We start from the raw sequence: 26,459 nt of genomic DNA on the forward strand, positions 1-26,459 counted from the left end.
CAAACTGCACTTTTTAATTAACAAACACATTTAAATTAAACACATCCACGTGGTCTGTGATAGCGCAAGATTTGGTCTGCAAAGAATGGATGTATTTGGGGAACAGCGTCGTCAAACTGCTGACTCAGACACCACCGCCACATTCGATGAAGATTTAATCTGTTTAGTCGCAATGCACCCTAATCATGACCAAGAGACATTTCATGGTCCTTAAATGTTTCAACTTTTAAGTTGCTTGTCCTGACCACAAAAGACAACTTTTGTCTTTTGCGGTGACAAAACATATTATTATGCAACCCATTCGTTTTCTGACTCATTTTCAGTGGAGATGTCAGCAAAAAAAAAAAGAAAAAGAAACGAAAAAAGCATTCATGGTTCATGAATGGACCAATGAGAAAAAACAGTGTGTAGGCGGTGCTCATGGGAGTTGTAGTGTCGTTGTGTCACATTCGAGGATGGTCAGAAGCTGGAAATATCTGAGTTGTTTTTTTCCCAGTTACTCAGAAAGCATTCGAGGCGAAAGTAAACAACCAAAATGGCGGATAGTGGTAATTTGTTTTTTATTTTGGTTCTTAAAACTAATTTTGACCTCTAGCAAACTTACCTTCTCATAATTTTGCTTCATTTATTGTTTTTATCTTATTTCAAAAGCATTCCATACAGTTCAGTAGTTCACCGTAAAATTTCATGCTGGGAGATAGTGGCATACTGTCACATACGTTGTGTTATGTCGAATGTTTATGAATGAAGAAAGCTATCTAGTTTTATACTCAAGTAAATTGTGTTTTACCATTCATGGTCTGTGTTTCCAAAGGGGAGACCATTGTAGAGTGACGTCACTTGTAGTCTGTCGGTGAAGTCGGGGTCCTTTTTTTTTTTTTCCGACTTCACCAGTGGAATTTCCGAGTTCAATGGGGGCGTTCCCGTACACACTTCCTGGTTTGAACTTGGAAAAGTCCGACTTCCAACCATCCTCGAATGCAGCATTAGTTTATTACAGATGCTGTTTGAGAAAACTACAATATACAATACAGTATTATATACAATATAATATACAATATTTCTCTTCATATTACTCAAACTTCGACAGTCTCTGACCACATTTAAATTCCCTCGAGACACTTAAATGATGCTCAATGTTTACTCAAAAATGCCATACATTTGAACTATTTTAAGGCGCAAATAAAGCAAAAACCACAACTCCCTTTTGAAGTCTTGTTTGACTAATGAATAATGACAATATTGGAACTTGTAAGCCATTTTTTGCTCCATTATGTACTTGTCAAGCAGCCAACCTCCCACGATCAACTTGTTTTTTTGACCCAACTTGGGGATTGAACCCACACCATGACCACATCTCCGGTTTGAGAGCACAGAGCACTCCATGAGCTCAAACTCTGAACTGGCGATACAACTTATTTGAACACAGTAAGTGAAGTACATGAATTGCTCACCTTTTTCTTTGAAAAAAATATACTTATATAATAACATGCACAAACAAATCCACCTTTTCGCGGGAACCACACGTTACACTCTGCGTCTCCGTTTCTCATTTGTCACGCAGTGTCTGTCAAATTCAACACATTCTAATTGGTCCCGTGAAAAACAATGAAAAACTGACGTTTTAATGACTTTATATACCACTCCCAAAAGAGGATGTTTGGTAACCCAAGTTTAGCACAACATGCCTGAATGGTGGACCATGTCTATTTTTGCATCAATTTACACCTGTTGAAACATAAATTACAGCCACTGTTGGGTCTTATTAACAGTTTAGTTGCATTTTCTTTTCAAGGGCCTTTACTCATTCAAACTACAGTAGAAAAGAAGGCGAGCCAATGTGAGACACTCAGGAATATGAGAAATTAGGCTGTACTGTATAAAGGTGGCCTTGCATAATTACTAATGTTCACAATTTTGCCAAATGTTTAAGATTATTCGCGGGGTGTTCCACTCACTTGTCTACATAGCAAACATTCTCCCTGTGTACTTTCCTGAGAAGTGGGAGATGTCACGTGGCCTGTTGTCGTGCATTTTGGTGTGCTTTGAATCTTTTCAAGTCAAAAGAAGCCGAACCAAGCACCAACTTAACAAAGTAACTGGACCGTAGAAAGCAAATACTTGTTGTGAACAAATGATGCATTTAAACCTCCTGATATCAAAATTGCCGCTACCATTGTTTCTGTGAGTACAGTCTGTCCCAAGCAGAGTTATGTTTGCGCATTCATGTGGAAAATGGCTTAATTTCTGTCGTCTTGGAAGTGCTGAACCTCATTCGAAACACACCCCGCAGCCTCCATCTGAGGCCACAGACGAAGCCTTTGGAGTGGTCACATTCCACTCGGTCAGTGTGGAATGCCAACAAGACGGTGTACCATGACAATCTAATGTTATCAGACAATTTTGGACTTTCTCAAGGTTAAACAATGGAGGACAAGATGGACAACGCTGACCACCTTTGGACCACGAGGCGTCCATTTTAACCCTGTTACTCCTCTTGTGATCTGAAAACGATGCAGTCTTGCGGTGTTTACTGACAAAAGAACTATGCTAAATTCAGCTGTGGTTCACCAATCTGTAAATATGGCCCGTACCAGCCAAATTGTTCCCCTTGTTGACAGTGGTTTGGACCCAAACCTCCATCTTTCACAAAGAACAGAGGCTTTCCTTGAAGTTGGTTTGAGACGCAACACAGGGGGTAGTTTAACAAAATAGGCGCCTGTCCACCACTGTCACAATTTGGCACAGTTACAGACAGAAACGGAGACAAATGGATGCTCCTAAAATAAATGAACCAAAAAGTGTTCTCTTCAAGTAGTACAAGCAACCAGAAAGAAACTACAGTGCCGAGGGTATCGGGGCTGCTGTGTTTGCAGTGGAGGGATATCTAAAAAACTCTTGGTAGCGGCGTCCACTCTGATTATGTTTTTTGAAATATTCGTAACGATCACCATGTTCACTCTTCCTGGCTCTGCATTTTCCCGCATAAACGCCCATTCGTTGTTTTGATTGAGGTGAAAAATGCAAAATTCGACTCACAGACTGCGATGCAATTATTGTGAGCCTTGATATAGAGCAGGGGTGTCAAACTTATATTAGCTCAGGGGCCGCATGGAGGAAAATATATTAATAAGTGGGCCAAATTGGTAAAATAATTGTATATAACTTAAAAACAATTGCCGTCAATTATACGCAGATTTTTGGGCCAGCCCTAAATTACGGAGCTCAACTATCTATTCTATTCATCTATTCTTTAAAAATATAACACAAATGCAAATGAAACGTGGCAACACTTTGCCTGTATGAGTTCCAGACGTGTTAAATCTACCCGTTTTGCATATATATAGTTCCCAGAATGCATTGTGTGGCACAGTTAATCAAGTTATAAGGACGTTAATCCCTGTCATATGTATTTGTGTTACAAGTGATTGAATTTGTTTCGTATTTAACACATTTATGTTGGTCTGTAATTAAAAAAAACAAAAACATTTTTTTTTTAAACAAACTTTAATTTGTGTGTAAAATAATGACTTCCACGGCGATTCCATGTACAAGTTACATTACTCATCTGAAGACTGCTTGTGAAATTACAAATTTATATATTTAATTGTGGCTGGCTGATTAATTGATACGACATTACAATTTTTGCCGTATGTTTGACACCCCTGATGTAGAGCCTATATCAGGAAAGTTACAACAGTGACAGAATCATCACTGAGAATCAGAGAGAGACTGAGCCAGAAAGAGACAGTGACAGAAAGTGAAAGATGGACAAGCAGGCAGACAAACAGAAAGACAGACAGAGAAATACAATACATTTTCAACAATGTTGGTCGAAAGCAGATCAAGGTGGTTTTGGATGAGTAGATCTAAGCAGCATCAAGCCTGCTAGGTTCACACACACCACTGCCAACCTCCTCTGCACGAATCATTAAACAGGGGACAATATTTTGACGGATGGATGTGATATAGTGTTTGTTATTTCACTTGAACTGAGTGCAGGGATTGGATGTGTCTTTACAGAGTAACTCAAAACCAAATAAACTTCTTTCTTTTTTTTACTCTACTGATAAACTGTGTAAACAGGTGTCTTCTAATGCTGTTTTCGTGTCATTGTTATTATTTTTGATATTTTAGTTCATGTTGGTTGAACGCTTCAATTTGGGGTAAAAAACGTCTGCGTGGTGCCATCTTCAGAAGATAAACGTAGTCCTCTCATTGTCATCGTGAAAGCTGATCGGGTGGTGCACACTGCATGGCACACAGTAAAAAAAGGTAAGCGATGGTGTGATAAATTATGTCAGTTTTCCTATCACAGTTTTATTTTCTAATTTTTTGGTATAGACCCTTCTAGTGTGACGTCACGTTTAATTGCGCCCCTTCCGGTGGAGGGCAGGCCGTCAATGCGAGTGAATTAGAAAACACTCAGTGTGACCTAGAAAATAGGACAAACAGTTGATAAATCAATGCTATGATGAACCTTTGCGTGGCCTACAGATGCTCTAATGGCTCAAAGAGAGATGAGAGCACTTACAGCTGCCGGCAGTGATTCTAAACCAGGCAGAAAACAGTGAGGAGTGAAAGACGACCGCAGTGGCTCGTGCGAAACTACGACGCAACTGCTTGGCACGCACAAAAAGTACAAGAATACGCTCAGATCATTTTATATCAGGTAGTTTTCTCTTTTTCATATACAGTGGTTCATACCATGAACCTCTGATTGTGCCATAGTATCTTTAGTGAAACATCCATACTTTTTTTTTTTTTTGCATAAGTATTCAAGTAATTTTGAACAAAAAAAAAAGATTTAACACGATTATCAAAACACTTTAACTCAGGCTTGATCTCTGTTGAGGAATGTGTTGTAAACGCGCCGTCTGTTTGTTAGCTAGCAAGCTTGAAGACTTCGATATAGCAAGACGAGTATATCCGGACACAATTTAATGAACGATTTAATGGATGACAATTTACACCATGTAGTAGTGATCGATGTACTGTTTCAAACAAAAACAACATAGCTACCTTAAGCTTCCACTTCCACTTTGCCCTCCAACCAACTCAATTTTTTGTAGCTAGCGGCTCCAAACAACTGGTTTCAATGAGTCGCAGTAATGTAGTGTCCTACTCTGGACGTTTTTATGTGACACTTGACATATTTCCCACCTTTTAACGAAAACGCTCGTTGAAAATCAAGCTCTCTGCATTCATTTGTTCTGGGAGGCTTGCCCTCCAGGAGGCGGAGTGGGAGCGAAGCAGTGATATGTCAGCTAGAAGGGTCTATTAGCAGTCTTGTTAGTTTCGTATCTTGCTTTATTACATAGTAAACAGAGTTGAAATATCATCTTACCAGACTGCGATAATGTATGTTCTTCTTCATCTCTGAATTCATCTTTGTAATTTATCTATTTTCCGTAAATACTGCCCCCTAGTGTTCAGTAATAATCAATTAAATGCAACGTGACACTACAAGTACATCTCCCATGAGCACTGCCTGTACACAATATTTGCTCATTGGTCCATTCATGAATGGAATGTGGTGCTGAAGTCAACAGGCTTTCTTATGAAGTCAGTACAGTTTGCCAGGCTGATAGCGCTTTTCCCAAAACACGTAGAGTTGGGTGAGATGCCCCCTGTACATAATTCCCTTTCGACTACTAGTTGGAGCCAATTTTAATGTCAGTTGTTTCCCTACACCAAAGTTGCATTAATAAACTTTGTTTAGCGTTTAAATATTTTTACAAGTCGGTGGGAAGCCAAAGATTTTGAGATAAGGTGATGTAATATTTTGACACTACAAAAATAAGTGGAGGATGATCAGTTAGTTTGAACAATAAAAAATAGCATGTAATAGCATGACTTCTCTTTAAAGTAATACACATTATAACAGGTCATATATTGTATGTTCATTATATGTTCTATCAGTTGGCTTATACTACAGTCACAATGACAAAAATTATTCAAATGACACAATTCTGATTTTTTTTGCTCTTAAAAGGTAAAATTTGGACATAGCTGGTGTTGGGCTGAAACATAAGTCGCAATTTGGTAAACATCTTTTTCTTTTTTCTTTTTTTCCCCCCAAAAAACCTATACTTGTGGTCATTCTACATGTGTGGATGTTATTTTTTCATATTATTGACCAATATAAAGTGTATGCTTGCTATGTATACACATTTAATGGTGGTAATTCTGGCACCGTCCAAGCTACTCCTACTCAGACTTGAAACTCTCGCCGCCGCCACATCACTGGCATGGAAGCGGAGGGCCAACAAAATGACATGTAATATTTAACGTTAATTATTCATGCATTATTTTATACTTCTATGTTCTCTGTTGAAGACTGAATTTGAGTGTCTGCACGCTGGTTTATTCATGCGTTGTCTGAATATTATGTCATATGATATGATATGATATGATATTGGGCTGTGCGATATGGACAAAAATCCACATCTTGATATTTATGCCAGATACAGTATCTCAATAACAATCTGATAATGATATTAATATGATTTTTTTTTTTTTTTTCAAGAAAAAGCTAAATGTCAATCAAAAAGATGTGCAAAGTGCAATTTTTATTTAGAACTAACTGGCAATCAATAACATTGACCAAGTCAACATAACAAATAACATTGTAGGCCCCCTATATCAAAAGTGCTGTTTTTGTTTAATTTAAATAGTCATCATAGTAAACAGTCATCAACAATGACCAGCTCAGCAATAAAAATAGATAAATAAATAAGTCGAAAGTGCCCATTTTAAAAAAAAATTCTAACTTACTAACAGTCAATATTGACAAGCTCGACAATAATGAAATCTTATGTGGAATGTGCAGTTTTTTTAAATGCCATCTCATACTCTCATTTGCTTTCTCAATTACACACACCTCACACGCCCATTCTGTTGTCCCCACCCCCCAAGACAAAGTTATTGGATGAAACAAACGTACCGATTATGATCCACGGGGGAAAAGGACGTCTGTAGACATCGGGTCTTGAGATTGAAGTTTGAGTTTATAAAATGGATCGATAAACTGATGTACAATTCAGTCCAGCTTGACCACAGGTCCGTGGCTGTGGCACAACAATCCATTTCGCGGAGCTCAGTTTGAACGTCCATTTAACTTTTGTTATAAAGTTGTGAAATCTCCACTCGATGAAAATATGATCGGGATGGTAATTCGGTAAACATTTGTCCAATGTTTGGTCTGAAATCCCACTTTTGTAATCATGTTCTTGGCGATGTGGTATGTTATCGCATCCGTAATTTCTTTGCTCCTGGTTGACGTCAACTTGTAGGACGTATTGTGATTGGCTGGGTTTAGCAGTCAATCAACTCAAAAGGAGCAATATGGTTGGTTGGCTTGACTGAGCTGAGCTGTAAAATGCCCCGGAGCATGAAAAGTCCACAGATGACTGATATCGTCACATTTCAAATATCTTTATTGTTAATGTTTATATCTAGATATCGATATGATAAAGATATATTGCCCAGCCCTAATATGATGTGTCCCTTGAAATGTAAATGAAAATAGACAGCCCCAACCAATTAGTTTGTTATTTGGCACTTGGACCTGCAGTGTAAATCCAGCCTTGGAGATGTGGATGTTAAACATCTGTGTTGGTCTGTGAGCTCCTTGTGGCACATTAAAAGACAATCATTTCAGTCATCTGGTATTTAACCCGCCAACTTTAAGTGATCCAAGTTGCAACTAAGCCCATCTCACAATGATTTCCATCATTACAAGAAAGCAAGCAACTATCTTTTCTCAGTCTCACTTTCTTCCAAGTTGTCTTTCTGGCACCGGGTTCAGCTGTTTATGCCTTTACTCAGATTGCTGGCGGGATTGTCAGAAAAAGAAGGGTTTATTTTTCCATTCTTTTGTCTCTTTCTTTTTCCCCTCTGCAATCTCTTTCCTTCAGAAACCATTAACGCCCATTCAACATCAACATCAAGGCCCGGCTTTGATGTCTATTCTGGCAACAGACTTCTTTCTTTCTGCGCTGCCTGCTGCTCTATCTCTGCTTCTCGCCTTCTCCCTATCCCCATTCATTCCTTCCTTTTCCCTTCTCACACTCTTTACGGTTACTGTACAATCAAATTATTAAATGGATTGTCAACAGTGATTTTACCTGGCAATTAAATATGCAAAGCGAGTCGACACGCGGTGTATGAGAAGGCGATTAAACGGGGGCCCGCTGCAAATCTACAAAGGCTTCGGCGGCACAATAGGCAGCAGCCCCTGCCTGCCTCATACACCAGCTTAGCCTGGGGAGTGACTGGTGCCGTTTTATGCTCGCGCTGCCATGTTTACAATAGCACCAACTACGACATGCCAATTAACGCAATGCATGTAGAAATTAGTGCGACTACGTGGATAAAAGCCAAGACGAAGGTTGTGGTGCAAGAGACGAGAGCCGACGGAATAACTTGTTCCTCGTTTGATGAAAGGACCGGCCAGAGAATTGTGTGCTTCCGATTGAAGTTGTAGGAAGTCAAAAGCTCGGAATGGAAGTCAAGTTTCCATGAAAGCGCATTCGTGAATAGAACCTCAACAAAGCACCTGGAATGCCACAGAAAAGTGGACACAGAAGGAAGGAGAAGTGGGAATGTGACAGTCAATGTCCATCTCTCAACACTTCGCTGAGGAAAAATGCAAGCAATTTTCCTGGATGGCTTTCCTTTCAAAGCCCGAGCCCCAAGAGGCTGTGAAAATAGAGTCGGTTGGGAGAGTGCCGGTGGAGGATGGAGGGTTACACCTGCCCCATTCCAGACAGTTCAACAGCAACTAGCTGCTTGAGTCTGATTAAACCCTCCCCATTGTGCTGATAAATCCATGCACAAATTGATTTTCAGGTTTGGCGGGGATGTAATGCACCGATTATGTGTTGAGGTTTCACCGGTCTTTGCCTTTGATGAAGACTCTGGGAAATTAATGTGCTATTTGGCCTGTCAAAAAGACAAACTTTCAAGGAAATGGCTGCAGTAAAAATATGTTGGAGGCAAAATTCAAAGTGCTTTATGAACAATAAATACCTTTTGTGCCAAATTGCCAGGAACAACCTATAGGGTGGGAAGAAATGCAAAATGATTTTGTTGCGAGTGAAAGCGCCTCACTAATGACTGCTGTTATCTACCTCTGCTTTTTACCAATTGCAAGTCTTTCAATATGACCTCAATTTGATGTAAGCAGTACAAGTGACTCCCACAGACGGAATTATTTCCTGCTATTAAATGCCCCCTTCTGCGAAATGAAAACAAGATAATTGAGGCAAGCATGGCTAAGCTCTGTGCTTGGTGCTTCATTAATTTTTGTGTTGACTCTCAGAGAAGCGCTTCTCCTTATTGCTCTTTAATAGGACCAATTAGCCTCACGCCCCAATTTCCATGCCTAATGTCTCCCGTTTAAGTGCTGAATAACAAATCCGTCGATTGAACCACAGAGGCTGCAATGCATCAAAGGGTCGCATACTTCTGGTGATTTCTGCTAACCTTGTGAAACACTTTGCGCTCATGAATTGTTTTTCCAGCAATGAGTCACATTTAACAGTCCGCTTTCAGTCTGTGTTTTCAAATCCTGACTGGTGGCTGCAATTTATGGAGTAATCATTTTAATCTGATATTTGGTTCACTCATTTCCCACATTTTGCCTTGGCCTTGGCTTTGTGTCTTCTCAGCACTTTCTTCATTACTGAGCAAGGCACAACCATTATCAGTGGCGCTCCTACCATTAGGCGGATTAGGCAAATGCTAGCGGCACTCGTGAGCAAAAGGGGCGACAGGGAGAGGAGTTTTTTTTTGTTTTTAAATCCTTTGTCAGTCACGTAAACTTGCGCCTTCTGTTTCAAGTAAAGCATGGCCAGCCAACCACATACCTCCTTTCAGATGTAGCTTTGATTGACAACTACGGCTAGCCAATGACAATCGGGATTGGGAGGGTGAGGTGGGGGGAGATGCACGCGCTAGAGACGTGCATTAGCCGAATTTACTTCCGGGTTAGATAGTAGTGCGCTTTCGCCGGCCGGCGCTGACATAACCACCAAACGCCAAACCTCGATCCAGGATGACACAGTTGACTTTGCTGGGAATCCTGCGTCCACTGGTCCACTAAACAATGTTGACAAGTGAGTGGCAAACTTTTGTTTTGATTAGTCAAGCCACACAGCATGGACGAATTGTAGCAATACACACTATGCGGTTAACAGACCCACGCAGTCACACAAACACAACAAAAACTTTGGAGCATACAATTATTTATCACTAAAGCACAGTTGCAGTGCAATGTAAGTTGAATTCTCTGTTTTTATTGCCAAGTTTGTTAATGTTGATGACTGTCACTAAGTTCTAATTAAAAAACAGCACTTTACACATCCTTTTGGATTGATATTTTGCTTAGTTTTTCACTGCACCCATATGTCGTTTCTCTATATTATCGACATATCTCAACTCAACCTTATTTATAAAGCACTTTAAAACATCCATTGCTGCATACAAAGTGCTGTGCATGGAATAGAAATCAGTCTTTCTGAAAGAAAAGAAAATTAATTCTAGTAAATATATGTAGGTAAGTATAAAAGCAATATATATATATATATATATATATATATATATATATATATATATATATATATATATATATATATAATATAACAAGATGTAGGGAAGTGAATAAGTAAATAGAATAAGTATAAATAAATAAAATAACATATCGTACAGCCCTAAACGTATGGTTGTACCAATAAGTATAAAATAAGTGTGGGAGATGCTCTAAATGCAGATTTCATCAGTAACAAATTAATGTGGATGTAAATTTTCTCTCATATTGTTGTGTATAATCACAACCAGTTATCAGAACCATCAACAATGAAAGGAAAGCAAAGCACACCAGGAAAAAAAAAAAAAAAACAATTCTTGTGAAATGTAAACCTAACTTCTGCAAGTCCAGATTCATGATACTGAGATAATACTCTGAATGGTTGATGTAAACCAGCAATCCTGCCTAGGGTGCCAAGTTGCTTAGGAACGCCACTGACCATTACATAGAACATATGAAGAAGATGCAAGATGGTGTATTCTGCATACCCTATTGCTTCCTACAAGCTTTTCTTATTTATCGCAATATATTTACTAAGGTCAAGGTCATGAGTGCCAATACACACCTGTGAAGACACCATTCATGTTGAAAGATACATTTGTCACTTTAGAATAGGGGTTGAAAAAAGATGAGTAAATGAATTGTTGATGTGAAAATATAGTTTGTTCATGATAACACATATAGAATAGGGGTTGGGAAGGCATTTGCAGATAATTTGTTCACATAAGTTATAAATGATAGCAATCTACAAATATTGGTGGAAACATCAATATTGAACGTTAGACTGGATCTGCAAAAATATTACAGTCAATAGGTCGCTTGCACATGTCGTCACTTCCGCCTCGGATTTGTCGTAGTCGCCATGCTGGGTGGCCTCCATTTACGTAGTGATTCGGTCTAACACGTATCTATCACGTTTGTTGTCTGCGTTTAAAATGGTACATTGTTGCTGCATCGTTGGCTGTTCGAACAAAGCCAAGGGGGAAAATGGTCGGCCTTTCTTCCGAATTCCGAAAATAACTAGGAACCAGGGCCTGGAGACAGAGGAGTGCGGACTCCGGAGGGAAGTCGTTACTTTGGGCTCGTGTGTGCAGCCATCACTTTGTGAGCGGTAAGCTTGTTTACCTTTATTTAATGCATGAGGATTAATAACGTTTCGACCGCCCATATATGGGCAAGTTGCTTATGTTTTGGATTCATGAGTAAGCAAGTTCGGTAGTACAAGCTGGCTAGCGGACGTTAGCCGAAAGCTAACATCGAACATTTTCACCCAAGTAGTGCCAGTGCAAAGTGTTTACTGCTGAAATTGGATTGATTAGTCTTGGGCTCTTAATGCCGATAACATGCAAGAAAACAGACCCCCGGTAGCCTACACATCATGCTAAAGAACTTATTCACGGCCACCCTACTACGGCAAAATAACCAGTCTTTCCATATTTTATTTGTTTATATATTTGTTTATTTTAACAGGTCGCCCTACGCCCGTTTTTCTGTCCAATCATCCCGACTGGGCTCCAACATTAAAGTTGGGTCCCAAGTTACAACATCTATGTCTCAGCCCAGTCGGTGCCAAGATATGAACGTGCACAGGAGAGACAAGCAAAGAAAAGACGACTCGAAGTGGCAGAGAGTTTGTTGCAGTTATGCAGCCAGATGGCTCCAGTAACCTGTACCCTCAAGTACTGCTTACATCATTGACTCTGGTATGCCACTCAGAATTCATTACATGATATATTGTATGCATGAGTGAATGTATGTGTTTATGTTTGTGTGTGTACACGCACCTTATATTTTAGAGACATTTGGAAGTGTTTATAGAAATAAGTATTTGCCTGTAGCAATGTTCATACATTAAAAAATGCAACAAAATGTGTACATTTCTTTTACACTGACAAAAAAACTATACTACTGTACTATATTAAACCTTTTACTGGTACCGTATTTTTTTGTGATCTTTTTTTTATTTTTTATTATTATTTCTTTAGGGATCTCATGCCACACCGACTTGATTGCCAATGACATGATGGAAACGAAGGCGAGCATCAAAGCATTGGAGGAGGACAACATGCGACTGTTTGTTTGGCGCTAATAAAGGCAGCGATTATACAAATTCTATTGTTGGGTTTGTTTACAAAGCTATACATAAGACAAATGACAGGATTTGACTCAATGTGCAATATGGTCCCTCTTAAAGTAATGGCATAAATCTCTATTATTTCTAAAAGCACAAAAAATGAAGTGAATAATGATTAGATGTAGTAATTTCAGGGATAAAATTTAACTGTTAATTAATGTATTTATTTTAGCACAGGTGCCTACCATCCTGATGACGGTATGATGTAATGTTGATGGGGTACGCAATGACTTTCATTATACTATGTACAGAGGAAAAAGTTGCTCTCTTTTAAATTTGTTTAATGTAAGACAAGTACCAGTACTGTGTTTCAGTTTTCCCAATAATCCTTGTTTCACACTTGTCACAAAACCACTGTCCTTTTGGTAGTCTAGATTGGCACACTTCAAGTGATATCATTTGATTTTACAATCTGCTGCAGCACAAAAAACTACTTTATTCCGCTTCTTTGAAGTACATGAGCAAGTGGTAGGTGACAGCAGCTGAGCAGGAACACTGGAAGTCCACTGCTGATCTAGTAAATGCTCTCCCGAGCAGTTCAGGTAAGGAGGGGACTTTGGGAAAAAAAAACTCTGGCTTTTCCAGCTGGCCAAAACGAGCGATCTGGGTGGACTCGCTCAATCACACTTTGTCCACACCACAAAGTCGCAGAAGTCCCGTCCAGTTAAACTCATCTGTGCCTGAATCTGAAAATATTACAAACATTGTAATGAAAATATGAAACATAGAATTAAATAAGAAACTACAAAAAGTAAAGCCATACATACCTGGTAATAATATTGGTGTTGTCGTGACAAGTGATGGGAATTGTTGCCATCCGGCACCAGACAGAAATTGGGTGTTGTGACAGCCTCCTTAACCGTGAGATCATAAGAAAAGCTGTCAGTATGCTCAGTAGTTACCATGAACACGTTTTATTGTACTGGAAACTGAAACTAAAAATCCGTCCTCTGAGAGTGGTTAACCTTAACCATTTAGAATAAGTTGATTAAGTAACATGTAACTAGTGAAAGGGTAGCATTAAATTTAATTAAGCCACGGGGAGGCTGTGCATAGTTACTTTTTATTCTTATACGCTCTGCCATATTTGCCTGTTATAAAATGATTAGAAAAACCACATCAGGTAAACCCAGCTGTGCATGTAAACACAATGATAACAGGAAGCCTGAGAACAAATCAACATTTTTGTGTGCAGATTTACCAACACCATGTGGTTTACTTACGTGCAACAGCAACAGTTTCTTCTGATGCGATGTTAAAGTTTACACTCTGTATCCACCCGCTTACAAAATAATTGTAACCCTCCAGGGATTTGTTGGCGTGTTATGGAGCATGTTGTCAACACGAGGTAGTGAAAAATGTCCAGAGAAGTCACATTTGGCCAGCAAGCTTTCTCCGTCAAAAAGAAATCACCCTTGGTCAGGACGTAATTAGGATCAATCCCACCACACAGAGACACCTTCTGCCTGTATCGTTGTTTTTGATCTTCCGGTAAATCGTGAAAATACTGCGTAAATGACATCAGGTTGATAAGCTCTACCGTGTAACTCACGAGTGTACTTTGTGAACCGGCGGACACCCAAGATGGCGCCCGAAGAAAAAACTCCCATGATGCATTACGATGTGCAAGCGACCTATACCACAAATACACATTTTTCAACATGAACTCTAATAATAATAATAATTGCCCATCATGACTTCATCTTTTACTTGTGCATTTTAATTATTAGTAATGGCATTTCTGAATCATGAGTTAATCATTAGTTTAATATTTGGAAATTATTTGTTCATAATTCTTCAATAGTTACAAATGACTGAACTTCAATATGAGTTCATATTTGCTCCTCATGACATCATCTTTTGTTTATGCATTTTAATGATTAGTAATGGATATTTCTTAGTCATGAGTTAATCATTAGTTAATATTTGCTAGTTATGAGTCTAACTCACGCGCCTGCCGTGTTCCAGTGTCTAATTAACGATGTCCTGAGGGACAGGCTTAATGTCTTTTGCTTTGTGTATCTTGATGATATTCTGATATTTTCACGCAACCTACAAGAGCACCGCCAGCATGTGCGAATGGTTCTACAACGGCTACTAGAAAATCGGCTGTATGTTAAAGCGGAGAAATGCGAGTTTCATGCCAAGTCAGTCCAATTTCTGGGGTTCATAATCGAGGGGGGTCAGTTGCGAGCTGATCCCATCAAGACTCGGGCTGTGATTGATTGGCCCACTCCCAAGACTAGAAAACAATTACAGAGGTTCTTGGGATTTGCTAACTTTTACCGTCGTTTTATTAAAAGCTGTAGTCAAAGGGCCGCGCCCCTAACAAGACTGACTTCTGCCAAGGTCCCATTTAGGTGGACCCCTAGCGCAGACGTCGCCTTTACAGAGTTAAAACAGTTATTTGCTAAACCACCCGTGCTGACGCACCCTAACCCAACATTTCCGTTTGTGGTCGAAGTGGATGCTTCGGACTCAGGAGTGGGGGCGGTCCTCTCCCAGCAGTCCCCAGTCGACCAGAAGCTCCCCCCTTGCGCCTTCTTCTCCAGGCGACTGAGCCCGGCAGAGGTGAATTACGACGTGGGAAACCGGGAGCTGCTGGCCATCGTCCTGGCTCTCCAAGAGTGGAGACACTTGCTGGAAGGAACCAAGGAGCCATTCACCATATTCACCGACCACAAAAACTTGGCCTACCTCCGCTCTGCAAAGAGACTGAACTCCCGACAAGCACGATGGGCAATGCTGTTTACCAGATTCAACTTTGTTGTGAACTATCGCAAGGGGTCCCGGAACCAGAAACCAGACGCGCTGTCCCGACTCCATGAGCCGATGACTGACAATTCCAGGGTCGAACCCATTCTGCCTGAGCACTGCTTTGTGGGAGCGCTGAGATGGGAACTGGAGAAGAGAATCATCGAGGCTCAGGAGGGTGTGTCAGCCCCCGGTGAGTGCCCCACAGGAAAACTATTTGTCCCTACTTCTTCCCGTCCAGAGATCTTGCAGTGGGGCCATGAGTCAAAGATTGCCTGCCATGCAGGGATCAACCGGACACTCTCCCTCATCTCGCAGCGATTCTGGTGGCCTGACATGAAGAGGGACGTCACAGACTTCATTGGGGCCTGCACGGCGTGTGCCTGCAATAAGTCTTCCCGCCGTCCACCAGCAGGACTGCTTCACGACCATGGTCGCATGTCTCACAGGCCTCCCCACATCTAGGGGGAACTCCGTCATATTGACTGTGGTAGACCGATTCTCTAAGCTGACCCATTTCATTGCTCTCCCTAAGCTACCCTCGTCATGGGAGACAGCATAGCTGCTGGTCAAGCATGTGTTCAGGCTACATGGTCTTCCAGTTGACTTGGTATCGGACAAAGGGCCGCAGTTTGTCTCCCAAGTATGGAAAAAGTTTTGCAAGCTCATGGGAGCCTCGGCCAGCCTGTCCTCTGGGTACCACCCACAAACCAACGGCCAGACCGAGAGGGCCAACCAGGACCTAGAGGCGGCCGTCCGATGCGTGTGTTTGAACAGTCCCACGTCATGGGCCACTCACCTGCCGTGGGTAGAATACGCCCACAACACCCTTGTTTCCTCAGCCACTGGACGTTCGCCCTTCATGTCTGCCTATGGCTATCAACCACCCTTGTTCCCATCTCAAGAGGGCCAAGTACAACTTCCCACAGTACAGCATCACTTGCGCCGGGCCCATCGTGTATGGCAGGAAACCCGGGCAGCGCTGACCCGGACCGCAGCCCAAAACTGACAGATAGCAGACCGGCGGCGGCAACCGGAGCCCGTCTACAAACCCGGGGACCGCGTCTGGCTATCCTCCCAACCCCTGCGTTTAGCTGGCGGCTCCCGGAGCTGGGTCCTAGATACCTTGGACCATTTGAAGTTGCGGCGGTCATCAACCCGGTCACGGTGAGGCTCCGACTGCCTCCCGCTCTCAAGGTTCACCCGGTGTTCCACGACTCCCTGATCAAGCCAGAGACTCCCAGCCCGCTGAACCTGCCTGCAGCTCCTCCGCCTCCGCCTTGGTTGATGGGGATCCCGTCTACACAGTTAGGGAAATCTTGGACTCCAAGTTGTCGACACCTTTACTGAACTTATTTAAATGTGTCTTGCAAACAGTATCATTGACAATTAGAAAAATAAAAAGTGTCACACACACTGTATTCGGAACAACCTGTAAACAATAACCAAAATACTATTGCAGGTACAGTGCCAATGCAGTACATGACACATTTATGGTTTCAAGATTAAAGTGTGGAAGTGCACACACTGCACATTTGCCCATCATTGACCAAGAAGACCTCAGAGTACTGTACTCACGATGATGTATTGAGAATGTAAGACCCAAGAGGTTCCACAGATGAAAATATATTACACATTGTATTTGTAATTGACACTTAATGATGCATTATCGATCAACAAACAGCAAACTTTACATTTTGTTTTTAAATCAAATGAATCGTCCTCAGTTACAGTGCATCTTTGCAGTTTTTATTTCAAGTTTTACACACAGTAGGCATGGTAGACTGCTATTGTGGAGCCATCCATCGCCGTCCCATCCATCTCAGCTGTACTCTCTATCCTTAGACATCTTATTGATGACTGTGACCCGGATATAGAAACGATGCGCAATCTGGATTGGTTTACCTGGTAAATTGGAAACAAACAAAACTCAAGGTTATTAATTGTAAAACGTGAAACAATCATCCATCCATCCATCTTTATGTAGTTATGGGAAAACAATGTGACCATCCATGTTTCTACAGTTTCTTGTTCATGTTAAATGTCTAGTACAACTAAGGGTAACCACTTCATAACCTCTGCAGCTATAATGTGATGCTCTTTTGAGGGAGAACAGTCAGAAGACCTTTGTAATAATCAAGTCTACTGGAAATAAAAGCATGAGTAAGGTTCTTCTGATATGGAGCATGCAACCCTTCTGTCGAAGTCTTTTAGGTGGTAAAAGGCTGCTTTAGTGATTTGTTTGATATGGCATTTATGTACACAAGTATATAGGTAATGACAACAAAATTAACTCGTGAATTGAATTCAAGAGCTGATATCTCGTAATTTCCCACGATTTTCATAACTAATCAATATCTCTAACGTACTTACATCAGTAACTATGGCATTGAGTTAACAGTGCTTTTGGGCATTCCATGTTTTTCTTTTCTGTCTTTTAGTTACACAATAAACATTTGGTGGCACTAGGCACTAAAAATGCACAAGAAGATAAAGAAAGGGGGTGGTGATTTTTTTTTCTTCATCATAACTATGCACATGCAATGCCAATGTCATGTATGTAACTATCACATACAATTTTGCTGGTCTTGGAAACCTGTGTGTGATTGTGGCCAAGTTCAAAGATGCTACTTTTATGCTACTTATCGCAATGAAAATGTTGAAAGTAGTCTTCGATTCGGAAGTTAGCGTCCCCCCCAACGGTCACCCAACGGTCCCATGAGGGCGAAAACTTGTCTTCCGCTAAGCAGGAAAGCAGTTGGGAGCTGCTTCACCCCGTAATATAACAAAACTTTTGTTAAGTAAATAAAAGTCAGCAGAAATGCAGATAAAATACAACTCATTTTGGTACGCACGAAACACGCCTTTTGCACACGGTACTTCCCATTACGCTTGCGGAATTGTGGCACAAATCTAACGCCATACATTTCTTCTCTTTCACCAGTAGGGTCTTCGCTGACCTCGGATCAACTTTCACACATGTTTTGGCTTCCAGAAGAGTAGATCGGCCCGCATTCGGCCCACTGCTTTCAAGCAATTTTTGCCTCGATTCTGGTCAGCTCAGCACACCACTGTTGCCAGCACTTGTAGTTTTTGATGACTCCAGAGCGCTGCCCAGCCTAGCTCACCAAGCAGAGCGGCCCACGCCAGCCGCACTCCAGGAACCAGACCACCAACCCCCATTTTGCGTATGGACAGCAGTTTCATTGTAGCCACAATACAGCCTTATCATGTAGCCTTGACTGGTACAACAAATGTCCAAACGGAATCAGATTTTTTTGGAACGTGTTGCAGCCGTACAATTCTAAGTTAATGATTATTTACTACAAACATTAAAGTTTATCAGTTTAAGCATTAAAAATCTTGTCTTTGTGGTGAATTCAATTCAATATAGGTTATAACATGATTTGAAAATTATTGTACAGTATTCTGATTTTATTCATGTTTAATGCAACATTCCAACTTCATTACAAGTGAATTTGTATTCTTTATTTCCTAAAGTATGAAGCAATTACCGTAAGAAGCTAATTTGGAGAAAAGCATCTAATTTTTACCAAAAAAAATGGTCCTTGAAAAGGTCTTTCATGTTATTTCATCTCAAAACTAGCTATGGCAATAAAATTTATAAAATTAATTCATTTAACTAACTAAAACAGACAAGTCCAACATTTTCACAGAACTATAAAATTACAGTGAAGTAGTTAGGTACAATAACATCTGGACTTTAAGCTACTGCATTTTCTACATGCTTTTCATACCCTGTGGCTTAATGATTTTGTAATTGATTTTTTTTTTTGAAACATTAATATTAATATGTGCAATTACAATGCCTTGATTTTAGTGATGTTTGTAGACATTCATAGCCATGAATGCACTTGTACAAAAGCCGCTAAATATTAAATAATCACTCTAACTTAACGTGCACATGACTTTGTTTGCAGCAAGGCTCTTTTTAAAATGCTTTATGAATAAAGTTGAGTTGAAACTGAAATCGGTTGAGTTTGAACTTACATTTTTTTTAAAACACAGCTGATCAGATGATTAAACAAACTGTGACCTCAGGCCACAGTTCAGAGATTGTCAACACAGCAATGCAATTCCTGGGTCTTCAAGTCAAGCAGGTGCACTGTAAAAATGATAACCCTGCATAAAGAGAGACTTCACTTATTTAGCCCATTATAGCAATAAAAAGTTAATATTTTGTCTACAATTAATTTGATACTTTACATTATTTTTCACATACAATTAAGTACCGGTACCTTTAAAAACACATTTTGCAACTTGCTGTCAATCACCTGTTTTCTAGGTTTGGTCATGTGACATTCACAAGCTGAGCAGTGATTGGTTACCTGATCCGGGATTTACACCGGATGCGGTTGCGGTGCATTCCGGCAACGCAAGCAATTAGATTACATTCATTCGAATGGTGCAGTTTACACCGCTTGCGTGTGCGTTGCGTGTCGACTGCGTCTCAGCTGCAGCGTGCCGCAGCCTTTCCGCAAGGATAGACCGATTTTCTATTTTTGCCAGATGCCGCAGCGGTAGGCCTCCGGCAAATGGCAAGCTAGCACAAAACACATCGAGCGGGACAGGAAGACCGACGCAGTTTCAAAATAAATTTCCGGTTACCTTTCAAGATAAAACACTCGCCAGCTCCTATTTCGCAAGCATGTTAGCAAAACCTGATGTGGGCATAGATGTGGGCCTGGAGTTAACGTGCTAGGTGCTCATTCACGGTTTAGACACCAGCGAACATGGACGAGGAAAGGTTTATCTTGGAGGTAGAAAGCCACAAAATAATAAAAGTCCACCTCTCTTTCTGCTTCTCTGTTGAGTACAGACTTTCTGTGTGTTTGTCGTTGTTTTAATGCCACATGATCGCGCGCGGTCACGCGAGACACGGCGGGAAGTGGTCGGCGACGGAGCTGCCGGACCTCAGCTGTGCGGAGCCGGTGTGGATTGGCCAAAAAATTGACGCGTCCGGAGCACGCAATCAAGACGTACCACTAATAGTCACGCACATCTAAATAGGTTGAAATTCATTCTTTGCATTTGACCCATCCACTGAGGGAGCAGTGAGCAGCGGCAGGGGCTTGCGCTCAGGGATAATTTGGTCATCTAACACCCCAATTCCAACCCGTAATGCTGAGTGTCAAAAAGGGAGGCAAATGGGTCCCATTTTTCTAGTCGTTTGGTATAACCCGGCCGGGGGTTGAACCCACGACCTCCCTAAGGTTGCCAACTGTCCCGTATTAGCCGGGACTTTCCGTATTTTGGGCTAAGTTGTTATGTCCCGTACGGGACGGCTAAAGTCCCGTAAAATAATTCTCAATTCTTACACGAAATGCAACAAACGGCATATTTGCCATTTTTGGACCACGGCGGCTCCCGTTGGTTCACAAGTGACAATAGCCAATAAAATGAGTCGGTGGGTGTCACGTGAAGAAACTTCCTTTCACGTTTGACTTAGATTGACAGCTAAAGTTAGCCAATGACGATCGGGATGGGGGTGGGGGCGGTCAGACGCGGGTCCTTTGACATACGAATCTACTTCCGCGGTAGCTAGCCAGAACGTGCTCGCCTGCCTGCCGAATTACCGCGGACGACATTTTTATATAGCAAGCTGGGTCTGCCATTACCTTTTTATGGATTTAAAAAAATGTGATGCAAAGCGACGTATTGCAATTGGGAACCGCCAACACGTCTCGTCCAGGCTAACACAGTTGGCATCGCTGGAATTCCTGTGAGTCCTCATGTTATAATGTTCACACGATCACATGTTCAAGTGAGTGGGAAAACTTTTATTTAAATCAGTCAAGCCACACACACACAACACATGCATGCGCAATTTGTAGAACATCACATACAGTGATGCTGTTATGTTTGGGGTGTGATTGTGGACCCAAATCAAATGCGAGGAAGCAGGGTGAGGAGGCAGAGAGGTCCAAACGGGATTTTACTTAACAAAAAGCTTGCGCTGCCACACCTCAGTAAAGTGTGTTAAGAACCGTTGTACCAATAAGTATGAAATGTGTGGGAGAAACTTTCATTAGTAAGAATGTGAATATAAATTTTCTTTCGTAATATATTTTTCCAGCTGCTACTCCAAGATTGGTCTGCATCATCATGTTGTCAGAACCATCAACAAAGAAATGAAAGCAAAGCACACAAGAAAAAACAATCGCAGTGAAATATAAACCTAACTTCTGCAAGTCACCATTCACGATACTGAATATGCTCTGAATGATTGATGCAAACAATGAAGTTGCTCGGCTCTCATTATACCATACAGGGATCCTGGCATAAAACACTCACTGATTTTCAGTGAAAAAATAACAGAATTTGTCAGTAGCAACCTAATTAAAAGTTGTCAACCCTAGACCTCCCAGTCTCAAGGCGGACACTATCACTAGAGCTAGTTTAGTTTACTTGACAAAAAAAAAAAAAAGCCTCTCAACTGGATTTTTTGACAATCAAATGTATCCTGTTTTGAATGGAAATTATTACTTTCAATGAACAACTGCATGTAACAGATTTTACAGTGTGTCGTGACAAGCTGTCCCATCCAATTAAGTTGTCACACACGATCTAGGGTTAAAAGGTGTCTTAACGTACCACTGATTGTCGCACCCTTTACAGCAGCCAACTTTACATCATCCACAGTAATGTTCTTTACATGCGCCAAGCTCCTGTATGAACTCCAGTGAGACCGATATGCTTCTGCCATGTAATAGCACTGTCTTATGGTGTTCCACAGGGTTCTATTTTGGGGCTCCTGCTGTTTTCATTGTTGCTGCCCCTAGGTTCCATTTTAGGACTACAGTACATGGTATTTCTTTTCACTGCTAATTGGATGACAGATCGATGTCCCGCTGAGCAAAAAGGACACTTTCTCATTGAGGCCACTTTTGTCCTGTCTGGAGAAGATCAAGTTCTGGATGGCACACAAGTTCTTAAACTTCAATGAAAAGAAAACAGAAGTTATGGTCTTTGGTCCCAGTGGCCCTTGTGCATCTTGACAGCTGACTTGAGCCTCCTTGTTGCCGTCTCTAAAGCCAACATTTCTTTTAACTTGGCTTTTAAATTGGACAGTGACTTTAAATTGGACCAGCAAATTGGTGCTGTTGTCAAATCCAGCTTTTTTTTCATCTTAGGCAGCTTACTCAGGTAAAACCTCTCTTTTCTCAGCAGCATGTAGAAACTGTAAATCAGGCCTTCGTTTCATCTCGGCTGGATTACTGTAATACACATTTTGGAGTCAGCCAGACCTGCCTCAAGTGTCTCCAGCTGGTCAAAAATGATGTTGCTCATAACTGGTGCGCATATGAGGGAGCACAATAACCCCAATTCTGACCTCTCTTCACTGGCTGCCCATGAAATTTAGTATGTTTTAAGCTTCTTGTGTTTGTCAGCAAATCTCTAAATGGTCTTGCCCCACCTTACCTCTCTGAGCTCCTCCACCCCTCAGGTCAGAGGAGGTTCAGAGACTTTTCTGTTGCCAGTCTCTATCTGGAATGGGCTTAAATATATTAAATATTAGACAATCCCCCTCTCTATCCACTTTTAAAATTGTCTTAAAACCTTTGACTCAGCATGACACTTGGCATTGTTTCTGTGTTTTATAGTGCCTAATTTACTGATATTTATGTTATTTGCTAATTGATGGTGCAGTTTTATTCATTTAAATGTTGAAAAAAAAATACACATAACTGGTGCTTTTCAAATTTGGCGGCCCACAAATGTTGATAAAAAGCCTTAAAGTGTATGGGACACGAAAAAAAGTCACCCTCAAAGTATTTAAAAAAATAAAAAATAAAAAAAGTAATACAAGTACAAATAATACGATTTCAATGATTTCCGTGTTAAAAACGCAATGACAAGGGCTTGTAAAAATTAGATATTTTCCTGAATTTCCAAAACATGGCAGCTCACTGGCGGCGCCCCCTTTTTCCGAGCCTGACACTCGTGACGTCAGCGGGAGTACGGAAGTTGGCGAACACAATACGAGGATATGGAGAACTACACGGATAGTAAGGTCCTTTCTGACTCGCTATTAAATGTAGAGTTGGAATTTGACGTTCCCGACTACAAGGAGTCTTCAGACGAAGATATTTCAGCCCAGGAATGTATCCAGCTGTGTCGGTTTGAGCCTTTCCTTGATGAAGGTGCAGGTGCACCTGTGTCCGGTCGTCTGCATACAATGAAGGTGGCTGTGACCAGTTTCAAACTGCCGAGGTAGAGGACGACATCGGCAGGCTCCAGAACACAGAATGGTAAATCTTACTCTTTATTTTAAAATGGAAATTATGGACTAACAATGCTGTTTATATTTTTGAAAGGCCAAATAACAAACGGTTTGTGACCAAAATGTAGCTTGGTTTAGTCCAATACACTCAAATTATTATGCTTGTTATAGTAAAAAGCTAATTTATATTGGTAGTAGCAAAATAGAACTTATTATCCATCTTAAAATTCAAACCATAAACTAAATGCTGCTTACTCGCTGTCGTAAGAAGTGAAGCCACCACTGCCCCTTTTACATTGCCACATGCCAACCTCTGTGAGACTCAATTCACAACGGAAAAGGGGTACAACATGCATTTTGGAAATTAAATTGACCTCATACCAGTCAGATGCATGACACTTTTTTCTCCTGAAGTGCTTGAAATAGATAATCCAAGTATTTCTCAAATAATGAACAAATTCTTTGTAGTAAATGTTATAAATGGCTTTAAAAAAAAAAAAAAAAAAAAGTTGCTTGTGCTTTGCAGGTGTTCCTGTGGTAACTGTGTAGCAATGGTAACAATGAAGGAGAGCGTTTGCTGTCAGAGTCCGGAGCGCAGCAGATTGCAGAACCAGTGCATCACCCATCACTGGGCGTTCAAAGCGGTCTCCCTCAGTGTGGAAGTCTTGCAGACCGCTTACCCATTCCTTCTTGTGTAGTGTCAGGAAAAAGGAGAACATTTCCATCGAATGACTACAAAGGATACCTCGAAATCCAAAAGTATAAATGAACAAATAGAGAACAATCAGCTATGCCTATACATTTACAATTTTATTTTACAAATGTACAAATTGTATCTTGCGAGTCATCAAACTATTCAGTGATTCATCTCCCACAAAAAAATAAAAAATAAAAAATAAAAAGTCAGTAGCTCAGTGCGCTTCCTACAATTGGTCACAAAATCCAATATCCGAGTCTGAAATTGTCATGTCTAAAACTCAGCTACTACTCTACTGAAAAAGTTAACGGTAAGTAAAGTGCGAATTGTATGACCGCACAGCCTCTGCCTTGTCTGGCTTCTGAAAGTGCACACAGTGGTCGGCGTTCTGCACTTCCTGGTCCAGCGCCCGCCAGCTCTTCAAGGAGTGTGTCCTCATCCAGATTGGCCCCCTGACAGATGATCTCCACAATCTTCTTAAGATCCTCCACATATTCTGTATTCTGTACATAATAATATACCCATTGAATTATTTAATAGTGTTGTACATATATGCAAAGTAATTAGAATTAACTTTCATTTCTATTCCTACTTTTTCCCACTATGTTGTTATTAGATTGTTGAATTCTAATTGTGGATGTAGATATTTCAAATAAAAAATACATATGAAATGTTGGCTGCCCCAGGACTTTGCGCACAATACAGGACTGTCTCAGAAAATTAGAATATTATGGCTTTTTTTTATTTATTTTTTTACTTGGTCTGAGGAAATATTCCAATATTTTGAGATAGGATATTTGAGTTTTCTTAAGCTGTAAACCATAATCAGCAATATTAAAATAATAAAAGGCTTGCAATATTTCAGGTGATTTGTAATGAATCCAGAATGTATGGCATTTTTGCTTATTTAATTGCATTACAGAAAATAACGGAATTTATCACAATATTCTAATTTTCTGAGACAGTCCTGTAAATGCTCCTTTCCTGTACTGTACTTGGGATAGGACACAGTGTATTTAGTGTCCCCATCCTTTCTAACATCCTGGATCTGGTGTGCATTTTCTGCATGCAGAGTCTGGGTTTCCACGGTCACCAAAAGAGCCCTGCCTGGACCAAACTGTCTGCACTCCTGAAAATATGATTCCATAAACACATGTACCATGCAAAGTATGTTGTTTGAGATGATCAAAACCAATTATTACAATAACTATCCTTACCCTTTTTATGTCCTTTAGCTCAAATTGAGACTGCTACGGTTCTGTTTGAGGGCAAGGCTTGACATAAAGCTTCTTTTCCCCTTAAAAAAATCAAAAATATTAAATAAGAAACTATGTTGAAATGCAGATAATATTTACACCTATAAGGTCATTTTATTCTTTGAAAAATGCACAATACATTTGTAAATTACATGTACATGACAAATTAGAAAACTAGGTGGGGTGAGCAATTTGTTTTTCCATAAATTGGTGTGTTATCAATCATGTATATTGTACAGTACATTTACTCACATTTTGGATGCAAACACCGGGTACATCACCCAAATCATCTTCCAAACATGTCACCTGTGTAGCAGTTTCCTTCGACTCACACCATAAGCATCTCATCCACCATCTGAAACAAAGTTTAAATTGTTGCTAACTTGGGCATGATGCCTTCAACACAGATGCACAGCACAATACATAATACAAAATAAAATAGACAACAAATGGAAAGTTAGCAGTTCCTCATTAGAAATTAGTACCTTTTCATTGACTGTATATTAATTTGGCAGTGGTTATTTTTGCCATGAGCTGCTAAAATAAGTGCTGTTAACTTTCTAGATTGTAGTTCTTACCCCACATTATAGCCAAGTGACAGCTTCAGGACCGGGAGCGGGTCAAACGAGTCTTCCTCGAAATGTGCGCTGTACAAGACTGACGTTGGAGTCAGGTGTCCATTTATCTCTCGTCCGTTGTACTTGCTTTGTCCATTTTTCGCCAACAACTGCATCTTTAGGTAACCGAAAAAGGTTCACGCCATCCTCCCTTCGATCACAACA

At 40.6% G+C, this 26,459-nt stretch overlaps 1 long non-coding RNA gene across 1 annotated transcript; it reads left to right on the forward strand.

Moving 5' to 3' along the window:
* The first annotated feature begins 11,440 nt into the window (after positions 1-11,440).
* On the forward strand, positions 11,441-12,879 carry LOC144021006 (uncharacterized). Its single transcript, XR_013284028.1, has 3 exons — positions 11,441-11,702; positions 12,062-12,294; positions 12,577-12,879. It is a non-coding gene; the product is annotated as an uncharacterized LOC144021006 (long non-coding RNA).
* The last annotated feature ends 13,580 nt before the right edge of the window (positions 12,880-26,459 follow it).

The sequence above is a fragment of the Festucalex cinctus genome, chromosome 6, assembly GCF_051991245.1.
Source record: "Festucalex cinctus isolate MCC-2025b chromosome 6, RoL_Fcin_1.0, whole genome shotgun sequence".
NCBI classification, from domain to species: domain Eukaryota; kingdom Metazoa; phylum Chordata; class Actinopteri; order Syngnathiformes; family Syngnathidae; genus Festucalex; species Festucalex cinctus.